The sequence below is a fragment of the Tupaia chinensis genome, unplaced genomic scaffold, assembly GCF_000334495.1.
Source record: "Tupaia chinensis unplaced genomic scaffold, TupChi_1.0 Scaffold000168_1, whole genome shotgun sequence".
NCBI lineage: Eukaryota > Metazoa > Chordata > Mammalia > Scandentia > Tupaiidae > Tupaia > Tupaia belangeri.
The window spans coordinates 1,891,123-1,902,443 of NW_006159643.1; the positions used below are offsets into that span (position 1 = coordinate 1,891,123).

At 35.9% G+C, this 11,321-nt stretch overlaps 1 long non-coding RNA gene across 2 annotated transcripts in view; it reads right to left on the reverse strand.

The window, feature by feature from the left end:
* The window catches only part of LOC114007420 (uncharacterized), a 39,810-nt gene that overhangs the window by 24,817 nt on the left and 3,672 nt on the right, over window positions 1-11,321 (reverse strand). Inside the window, exon 3 of one of the 2 annotated variants that reach the window (XR_003549049.1) lies at window positions 1,097-1,162. The exons of the other annotated variant lie outside the window; for it this stretch is intronic. This is a non-coding gene — a long non-coding RNA (uncharacterized LOC114007420). Of the gene's footprint in view, window positions 1-1,096; window positions 1,163-11,321 lie in introns of those variants that run through there. 2 annotated transcript variants of the gene reach the window in all.

The following is an 11,321-nucleotide window of genomic DNA, read 5'->3' on the forward strand; positions in this document are numbered from 1 at the left end:
TATTTAGACTAATTAAGTTCATTGGCAGAACAATTGAATGGGGGGGGGGAAGGTATGGAGGGCAACCGTGGATGCCAGGGACAATGGGGGAGGAAGATGGGACATAGTAGAGGGTGGGGGATGGGGAATCAGGGATGGCAAGACAAAGGGCGAGGTATGCAGGATGTAAGAATTGGAAAATTATTTGCTGAGAACATGTATGTGGATGTGCCTGATTGAACCAATGCACAGTGTATTTTGGATGGAAAATTCATTTGTGTGTTGTGATGGTGTGAAGTGAATTAATAAAAAAAAAAAGTGTCCAACATAATGTAATGTACTTTTTTTTGCTTTTTTAATTTATAATTTACATTTAATCACTATACATCTTTACAGTGTACAAAACAAGGTTTTTTTACCAGCACAAATACAGTGCATATCTGTCAAGACCAAGACATTATTCTATACATTAGCATGAGCAAATAACTTTTCATTTTGGTGTCAATTAAATGTTTTTTCCCTGTTCCCCTCCCCTAATACCTATACCCTATAAATCCTATCTTTAAGTCATCTCATTGATCATTGATCATCACTCTAAGTTGTTAAATATAACCACAGAATTGCTCCTAGATTTTGTTTAGAAATTTCTAATGACAGGTATTCATCACTCTTAAATTTGACATTCCACAAAGCCTTAGATCATGGACTCAGTGCAGCCATATTCTTTGTAATGGCGTAACAAGGATGACCTATTCTTCAATTTCAAATAAAATAGTTCTAATTCTCATGTAAGAGCTTTTTGGAATGACCTTTACTATACATATTTCTGTATGCATTTTGGTCACAGCCACTTAACTACTTTCTAAGAAACTCCAATTTATTTCTAGTTTGTTCTTCTGACCGTCCATCTGAATCTAGTTCTTTTCTAGCTTGCTCTTCTAATTCTTTCATCCTCTGCTGATTATTTAGTTCCAAAGCCACTTCCACATTTTCATTTATTCATTATTAACAGCATTCCATTCTCAGAACTAATTTTATGTTTTAGTCTGTTCTCTGTTGCTAATAACAGAAATATCTGAGTCTGAGTTATTTATAAGGAATAGAAGCTTATTTAGCTCACAGTTTTGGAGGTCAAAGATCAAGGGGCTCCATCTGGTGAAATCTCCTTGCTGGTGGGGACTCTCTGCAGAATCCCAAGGTGGTACAGGGCATTACATGGAGAGAGGGCAAAAGACAATGCATGTCTATGTTTATGTGTCTTCTTTGATTTTTCTTACTCTCCTTAAAAACCTACTAGTATTCAATCATGATGACTTTATCTAATCCTAATCACCTCCTCCAACCTTCCTCTTAATCTCTTAGACTAATTAAGTTTCCACCCTCTTAACATCATCAAACAGCAACCAATTTTTAACACATAAATTTGGGGGGGGGGAATACATTCAGACCACAGAAATCAAAGATATTCAAATCAAAACACAATAATGAGATAGCTTCATGTCTCAAAATGGCCATTCTCAGAAAGACAAAATGTAGCAAATGCTGATGTTGTGGGCAAGGGGAAGTCTTTTTTACAGTGTTGGTGTAAATACAAATTAATACAGGTACTATGCAAACTAATGGGGAGGTTCCTCAAAAAGACTAAAAATAGAACTACCATGTAATCCAGCAATCCCATTATTATGTGCATATCCAAAGGTGAAAAAAGATAGTATGTAGTAGGGATTTTTAAATGTCAATGTTTATTGCAGACTATTCACAGTAGCCAAAACATGGAAGTAACCTATTTATTAACAGATGAACGGATTTTAAAATGTAGACTGTATCTACATACCTACATATGTATTGTGGAATACTATTTAGCTGGTAAAAATAATGAAATACTATCATTAGAGGCAACAGAGATCAGCAGCCTGGAGGACATTGTAATAATATAAATACATCAGACACAGAGAAAAATTGCATATTGTCACTTACATGTGGAAACTTAAAAAGTTGACCTCATAGAAGGGGAAAGTAGAATAGCGGTACCTAGAGGGGAGGAAGGATAGAGGGAGGCAAGGATGGGGAGATACTGGTTAACTGATACAAATTAGAATTAGGTAAGAAGAATAAGTTCAAGTGTTATATAACACAATAGGGTTACTATAGTAAAAATAATATATATCTCAAAATGCTACAAGAGAAAATTTTGAATGTGCCCAACACAAAATAAGAATAAATGTTTGATGATTCTGAAGGAATCCTTTCTCTATAATCAACAGAGAGAAAATAGAAAGAAACTCTTCTCTGTAAATATGAACCCAAGACTCCCACTGTGGATACCACATTGCTACCCACAGTAGAAAAGGGAATCTGGTGCAGAGCTAATTCACAACAAAGGGAAGTATACAAGCTACAGAAACCTACTCCAAATAATTAGCAAGAAGTGAGTACATCACCAAATGACTAAAAGTCACAGCAGAGCCTCAAGAACTATGAGAAAGCCAGGAAATACTCTCCCCATCCCAGGGAACACAATGACTCTTCACCAACAAAGGATAAAACAAAGGAAATCATCAAAATGTCATTAAAAATTTCAGAATATTTATCATAACTAAACTCAGGGAGATGCAAGAGAAAACAGACAACAAACTCCAAGAGATGAGAAAATATTTCCACGACTTGAAGGAGATAGTCATATCTCCTTACGAGATAGCTACCATAGAGAGATAGTTACCCTGAAAAAGAATCAAATGGAATTTCAAGAGATAAAGAATACAATGCAGGAATACAACTTCCCTCTAACATATTAACAAATAAATTCTCTCTAAAATATTAACAGCAGATTAGAACATTCAGAAGAAAGAATCTCTGTTGTAGAAAAAATTCCTGACTTAGTCCAAGGAACTAAGAATGGAAAAATAGCCATTAAAAATGAGGTCAACACATGGGAAAGCCTAGACATCATAAAATTTACATAGGCAATAATCCCAAAAATAGACAAGTGGGATTACAGTAAACTAGAAACCTTCTTTACATTAAAGGAAACAGCAACTAGAGTGCAAATACAAACCTCAGAATGGGATAAAACTCAAGCAGTTCACGCATTATAAAAATGAATAGTCTAATTAATAAATGGGCAAATGAGCTGAATAGACAATTCTCCAATACTTACAAATGGCCAAAAGGCACATCAAAAAACGTTTCAAGTCTTTAGTCACAAGGGAAATGCAAAATAAAACCACAGTAATAAACAATCTAACCCCAGTTAGAATGGCTAAGATAAACAATAAAGAATGGCAAACACTGGCAAGGCCATAGTGAAAAGGGAATCCTTTTACACTGTTGGTGGGAGCGTAAGTTAATACGACCTCTGTGGAAATGATATGGAGGGTCCTCAAAAACCTACAAATAGAACTATCATATGACCCTTGACTAAAGGTACAACAATGATGAAAAGGTTTAAAATATTGTGAGTTGCCAAGATATAGCACAGAGATAAGAAGTGAGCACAGGATTCAGGCAAAATGGTACCCACAGACTCATGGGATGCAAGGTTACCACAAACCTTCAATATCAGGGGGAAAAAAATCATTATCTGTGAAGCACATGAAGAGAAGTGCAATAAAATGAGGCATGCTTGAATGCGGTCCTAAAACTGGGAAGGAAAAGAAGGATTGACCTTCTAGAGTATATTTTCCAAATGTAGCTGATATTCTATAAGGTGGGCAAACCATGGTAAAAACAAAGGGGAAAAGTAACATGAAAAAAAATCCTAGATCCACACCTTGAGTAAAGTAGAAAAGGTAATCAAGGCATGTTGCCTTTTTGTATGTGCTTTATACCTCACCAACAAATTCCCAGGCTCTGCTCTAACCTAGCTGTCTCCTAACTGCTTTTCACTGATATCTTCACCTACCTAGGCCCCTTTTAGGGACATGTTAATTTAACATGATAACAAATAATTATCTACTCATGATCACAGCTCTGCTTGATTTGAGTAGGAACACTCATTTCATTAAGAATAAGTCAGATTTGGGACCAGCAGTTAGCATAATGGCTATATTGCTAGACTTCTACATAGCCGACCGTGGTTCGAGTCCCAGACCGGGTGGCTTAAACTCATGCCAGCCGTGTGTGCATGCATGCATGCCCAAGATCCCAAGAGGAGAATGAAGGAGACGGGATTGCAGCATGGCCATTCGCCCTGGGGGGTGGGGAGTGATTTCTCGCTATCTCTCTGTCTGTCTCTGTCTTTCTGGTGAGCGCACACACCCTATAACAAAAACCTCTCCAAAAAAAAAGAATAAGTCAGATTATCTGTTGATGATAACATGTATGGTATTTCCAACTGGACTGGTGTGATGTGTATTCATGTTGAGTAGCTTCACTTTACAAGCTATAGTGATGTATAGTGATTGAATATATAAAATACATTAAAATAATAATTTTTAAAAAGAATAAGTCAAATGGATAGAGATGCTGTTTCAAAAGGGAAATGCCAACAAGAAGGAGCCCAATGGCCATGGTTTGGCGAATAGTAGTAAATAAATGATTCTCATTCATATGACCTCATTGAGGCTATGGATTACAGAATGCATCACTTTAATATCAGCTTTCCAAGATAGTGAGATGAGGGAGTTTTGAGAAACACTCTATGAATATTTTATATATATATATAAAATCTGTAGTATATTTTCCAATTTCAGACAAACTTAGAAATCATTTAACAAATTCAATTTCATTTTACAGGGAACTAACTAGAGACTCAGAGGCTGTGGTTTTCCCAAGGTTACCAGTCTACTTTTATAAAATGAGCATCTTAAAATGAAGAAGTAAAGCAGTCTCATGCACAAACTAAGTGATTAGGTACAAGAGCCAAAAGGAAATGTGTTGACTCATTCTCTCCTTTACTGAGTCTTCCTATGTGTGAGGCACACGCTGTGCCAAACTCTCAGCCTAGAGAAGGAGAGACACATGTAACCAAAGGACTGTCATGAAGATCCTCTGAGTGACGGTCTCACACAGGGGGTCACGGCTTGACTGGTTAAGTTCAGGTTCCTTACTCTTCACTAGCTGAGCTTTACAGCTCTATTTACCCTTTCTGTTCCTGTTTCAGCTTCTATAAAATGGAATGGTAATAACTGTTTTTACCCTTATAAGGTAGTAAAAAGAATTAAATTAATGTTTAGAGTGCTTTTGGACACATGATAAAAGTTGGCTCTTAATATTACCCTGTATATGATGCAGTAGGGTTAAGAATGGAAGGGCCTATAACTGTATGGAAAGAGACCAGAGAAGGCCTCAATTATATAGATATGGACAGCACACAGAAACAAGGGGGAAAAAAGAAACAAACAAAAATACTGAGTTTACAAGTCTTAGAAAGAATCAAGGATAGCTAAATGAGTTTAGGTAATAGCAGCAAATGGACAATCTTCTTAGAGTACCTGAGTTTACAATATGTCAACAGAATCTATAGTGGGTGCCTGAAACAAGTCACCTCTAAGTACCATACTTTAAATCCTTCCTTCTATTTACTCAGAGTTGACATTTCCAGGAGTGATTTGGTCTAACTTGGCCAGGAGAGAGAAGAGCATTTGAATAACTGTTCAAATTTCTAGGCATGAGAGTCTGGGTAATTCTTTCAAAATGAGAAATTACCGCCCAGGGGACATGGCCATGCCACAATCTTTTCTCCGGTCTCCTCTCAGGATTTTGGGCATGCACACACGTGTGCCCCACGTGAGTTTTAAGCTGCTGGCTCCAGCACTTGAACTGTGGTTGACTATGTGGGAGTCCAGTGATGTAACTATTATGCCATCTGCTGGTCCCACCAATGAAGAATTTTTAAATGAGGATGATCCATTCTTGTGTTCTCTTTGAGAACTGATAAACTCTGAAAATTGTGATAAATAAGTTTATAAAATTAATGTCATATTGTTTTGTGTCCAGGTTGAAATGTATAAATAATATATAAAATTCTTTACAACATTTATTGGTGGGCAGTATCATAGATGTTAGAAAGACAAACATAGAAATCATTTTAAAAATTCAATTTCATTTTAGAGGTAACTAACCAGAGGTTCAGAGGCTGTGGTTTTCCCCAGGTTACCAGTCTACTTATTAGCATTCAGGACTTTGAGACTAATTTCTCCATCATAGTACACCACCATTTGGTCAAGTCATTGTGACAAAAACCCATTTTAAAGCATTTTTTTTAAAATTTGTTTAGTAAAGTAGTGTGCTTTAGCTCGGGTCCTATTATGACTTGAATTATATCTATGATGTGTATGATGGACAGCACTTCCCTCACTGTAACTTGAAATGCTAAAGAAATAATAATATTTTCTACTACCTTTCATTGTTTCATTTGTTTATCAAAAACCCAATAAATACTAGGTACTATGTTTACTGATATGAAGATAATAGTAAGATATTGTTAATAATAGTATCAATAATAATAATAGAAAACACTTGTATAGCTATTACTAAGTGCCACACAATATTGTGAATGTTTTTCGTCTAAATACTAATTCACTTAGTCCTCATTTATAAAAAATCTCTGAATGGGGAGTAGGTTTGGGGTTTCTTTTGGGGATGATAAGAATGTTCTAAAATTGGATTTTGGAGATGGTTGTACACATCCATAAACATGCTAGAAAACGCTGACTTGAACACTTCAGATGGTTGAGTTTTAGGATATGTAAATTACATTTTAATAAAGCTATTAAAAAATAAAATTTAAAAGTCTAAGCAATAGGTTATTAGACCTACAACATAGATGATTAATCTTAAGTACAGGGTGGTTATATCATTTGTCCAAAGTCACAAAGCAAGTAAATGATAGAGCCAGGATTCAAATCCAGGCAGTCAGACTCAGAGTCTGCGTATTAAACAATATGTAGTTCTTGACCTGGAAGAACTTAAATCTGTGCATCTTTATAAATACAAGGCTTTAACATCTTGCCTTTATATCTAAATTATGCAGATTCAAGGTCAGGTAGTGGTGGAGAGATACAACAGCTGGACCAACGTGGGAAAGCTCCTGAGTTCACATCCTAGGCCATCCCTGAGCTGGACAGGTGCACATATGTGATCCAGCTGAGGCTAGAAATGCCTGTCTCTACCCCCTTTCTTTCTCTCCCTCTCTTATAAAATAAATAAATACTCTTTTAAAATATTAAAAGTATTCATATCCATTAAGCACTCACTTGGAAAAAAAGGAAAAGCAAGTAAATGATGGATAACAAAGCAACAAATATCTGTACATGTTAGATTATGTCTAAAACCTGAAAAAAAAAATCCTGATGATGTTGGCATAATCAGGAGAAAGTTGCATAAAATAAGTTACGTTTTAAAATAAAGAGGGCAGCTTACTCATTGTCTATTAATATGACAGGCTGAAATAGGTCTGTGTATACATAGAAGTGTGTGGACATGTGTGTCTACCTGACAGTCCCTTCCAGGTCCTGCCTATTCTTCATTGTGTACCCAGCACCTGGCAGGACTTAAAGGAGATAGGCCAATGATGATGAATGAATGACTTTCAACTATAGGATAGCTTAAGGTGAATCAACTTCCTACACTTTAGATTGGCTCAAGTCCATACCACAAAAGAAGGAAAAACAACTACACATGGTGATCTGAGTGAAAATAACTGGTCAATTGGTGAGTCTGATATTAATGAGGCCACAGCTCCAAGCCTATACAGGTCAACTAGTTCTCACACAAAATCTTTTTCATGAGCACAAACTATGAGTGTCTTGAAAATCTATTTAACTGGTTGTGAAAAGAACCAAGTAAGAGAAAATGGGAGGCTGAGCTCAAATTCTTTTCTACTATAGGAAAAAATGTGCAGTGCATTACAATGAATGCTGAGTAAGGACAAAGAATTTCCTTGACATTAACAGATTATTGTCATGAAAATATAACAAGCAATGAGGTATATTTCATATTGGGTAAATTCTCATTACATGCTAAATGATGTATAGTGATAGAATGTGTTAAAAATAATAATAAAATTACTTAAAAAATTAAGAAAATGAAAAAAAAAAAGAAAACATAGCAGGTAAAAATAGACAATACTTAAACCAAAATACAATACCCAAATTTCAGTTCCACAAACTGACAAAGAATGCTCTAAATTCTATTCAACAACATTTATGTGCCAAGCACTAGTTGTTGGGTAAATTAGATATGGCCTTTTGTATTGCAGGAGCTTGGAGTATAAATGTTTTTACCTCCTCAACATTTTTAGCAGTTTTAATCATAATTTAGTTCATTATTCACATTTGGTAAATGAATTATTAGTGTTGTAATAATTGGGTCTCAAACAGGATCTTCTCATGTGTGGAAAAACTAAAGGAGCCAAATAAAAATGCAAAGGTAGATAGATATTCCTACTAAATTCAAAACTCATTTAAATGATAGAAGAAAATAAATTTTAGATATGATGATAAATCTCAAATAACTTGTATTTGACTCTACACACACACATACAAACACAGAGATGTTCTCACTCAGACATGACATGAGTCCTCTCTACTTGTATCCAATTACTTCACCCACCACAAACTATACATTTCCTGTTACTTATTGAATGTATTGTATGAAGGAGAAGAAAGTGGGTAAGAGCTTAGGTACCCATGTAATGTATTATCCAAACCAGAGCACTTTTGAGAGTGAGTAAATTCACAATAATTACATTGGAATAACAGCAGTAAACTGAGGCCATCCTTGGAAACTGGGACATGTGTTCACCCTACTAAAACTTGTTCTCTGAGGTCAGACTTCATGGTGAGTAGAAAGACCCCATTGAAGGTTTTTCAGTAGTGCGGTTAAACAACCATAACTTCAGGAAGCTTAGTTAGAAGTGATCTATGGTTACATAGGATCAGAGAAACGGAGGCTAAGAAAACCCATGACCATTCTTACGACCTTAGAAAACAAATAACTAGAGGTTAAGCTAGAGTGGTGACAATAGAAACTGCTTAAGGTATCAGGCAGTTACAAAAGTCATACAAGTTGTAAAATTAGTCCAAGTGATTAGAAATTATTGAATGCATCTGAAGAGGCTTGATAAATTAAGATCAGGCACCAAAGAGCGCTTGCCAACAGGGAAATCCAAGGACAGCTCATATTCTAGGGCAAAGGTTGTTTGCTCCCTACTCATTCTTTCTACTTCCTGTTCATGAGACTGTCAAGATAAGAAGTGCTTCATCTCACAGAGAAATGGAGCCCTCCTCAGACTGCTTGCCATTATGGAAGGCACAGGTAAGCCAAAAGGTTCTATAGCTGGTGGGGTAATAAAATACCTAACAATTGCGCCAGACACCACTTGGTGGCACCAGTACCCTGAAATGATTGAATAGGACCTGCTGTGCTTGATCTTAGATTGGAAACTCAGGGTTTCAGCCATCCCTCAAGTTTAGGTTTTTCCATGCTTATATGGTTTCTTCCAGAAATTTCACATGCTCTTGTATCCTCTACCTATAGAAAGGCTAAAAGCCAGAAGATGAAAATGTTTTATTTTAATGATCTATTATTTTTAAAAAATGTGTACATATATACACATACAATTTTTGCATAAAAGTGACCACATATCAGACTTTCTCTGTTAGATTTTTCACACTTTATTTAGCCTTCTCATTTGCTGCCACAACCACAATTCCCCATACCACTTCCAGAAAATCCATCCTTTTTTTTTTTTTTTTTTTTTTTAATTTTTGCTAGAAAGTGTATGTGCTTGCTAGGAAGATAGAAGAGGAGAGAGATCACCCAGCCATGGGGGATGGTCACAGCACAGTCTTTTCCTCTTCCATTTCTCCTTTCAGAATTTTGGGCATGGACACATACGGACCTAATGAATTTTTCAAACTGCAGGGTCTAGGAATCGAACTACACAGTCAGCCATGTGGGAGACAGCTGCCCCAACCACCAGGCCACTGGCTAGTCCCACAAGACCCATCTTAACAACCTAGTGTAAAAGCATTCAAATTTTTCCATTCCTTGTACAAATGGTTAGGTATCTATATAAATATCTAGGCAAATAGATAATAGAGGGATTAATACATATAAAAGTTTTGTTGTCATTTATTCAATAGGCTCATGTTATACATATGACTGTATGTCTTGCTTTTCTCTCTCAGTAATATCAGATGGTAATCCTTCTAAGTCAACTGGTATTGCTCTACTTTCTTTTTTTGAGAGACATTGCGATATTCTACAATATAAACATACTTTAGTTTATTAATGATTCCTACTGAAGGGCATTCAGTTGGTTTCTTTTTTTTTTTTTTTTTTTTTCCTACACAATATACAATGCTGCTGTAGAAATACTGTATCTCTATCCGTTATTGCTGGCAGTTGCTCTATGGGTTAGAGCTCCAAGAAGGAAATGTTGGATTAAAGAATAAGTATAAATTTTTAATTTTAAGAAATGTTGTTGGATTTGTTTCCCAAAGCTGTTTAAAATTCCCATGTGTACCAGCAATAAATGAAAGCATCCTTCTGCCCACATCTTCACTAACAATGCATGATTTGGCTTTTTGCTTTTTGCCAGCCTGATGGGTATAAAGTGATAGCATCATTGTTTTACTTTTTGTTGTCCTGACTGGTTGTAATTGTTTAGTGACTTTTAGGTTGTTGGGCCATTTTTAGGTTCTTCAGAGCTGTTACTCAAGTAAGGATTTGTAATATTATTTTTTTAAATGCAGAGGGTATGTGTACACACACAAGAGAGTGAACGCAAAAGAGACAGAGAGAAAGCACCTCCCAACAGGGATCCTGGTCATGCCAAATCCCCCGTTCTCCAATTCACCATCCTTAGGGATCATGGGCACACATGTACATGCCTGGGTTATTTTTCAGGCCCTCAGGCTGGACTTGAACCCTGGTTGGCCACATGGGATCTGGCTTTTATTGTATAGTGCCTGACTACTATACTAAGGAGACCAGCTCAATGCAGGGACTGTTTTAAAAGGATTTTTACTTAGTAAAAAAAGCTTAAAAAATATTGCTAAAATACATTTTATGAAGTAGAAAAATAGGATTTATCACAGTCCCCACTATCCATCTGAGATATCTAACATAAACTAAAAGCACTAGAATGCCAGAAAATAGTCTTGAAATTAGTATTCAGTTTTGAAACATGTCTATTCTGAAGGCAAACTGTGGTTCTTTTTCCTCCTCATAAGGCATTATCTCTCTCCTAGTAGTTTACTTCTTACTGATGGACAATGTGTTTTGCTGTATACATTTAAGTAGGCTTAGGTATTAAATAGAAGCAGTTCCATTTATTTGAGTGTCATTCAAAATACTTGGGTTTTTTTTTTTTTTAAGAAGGAACAAAAATCAGT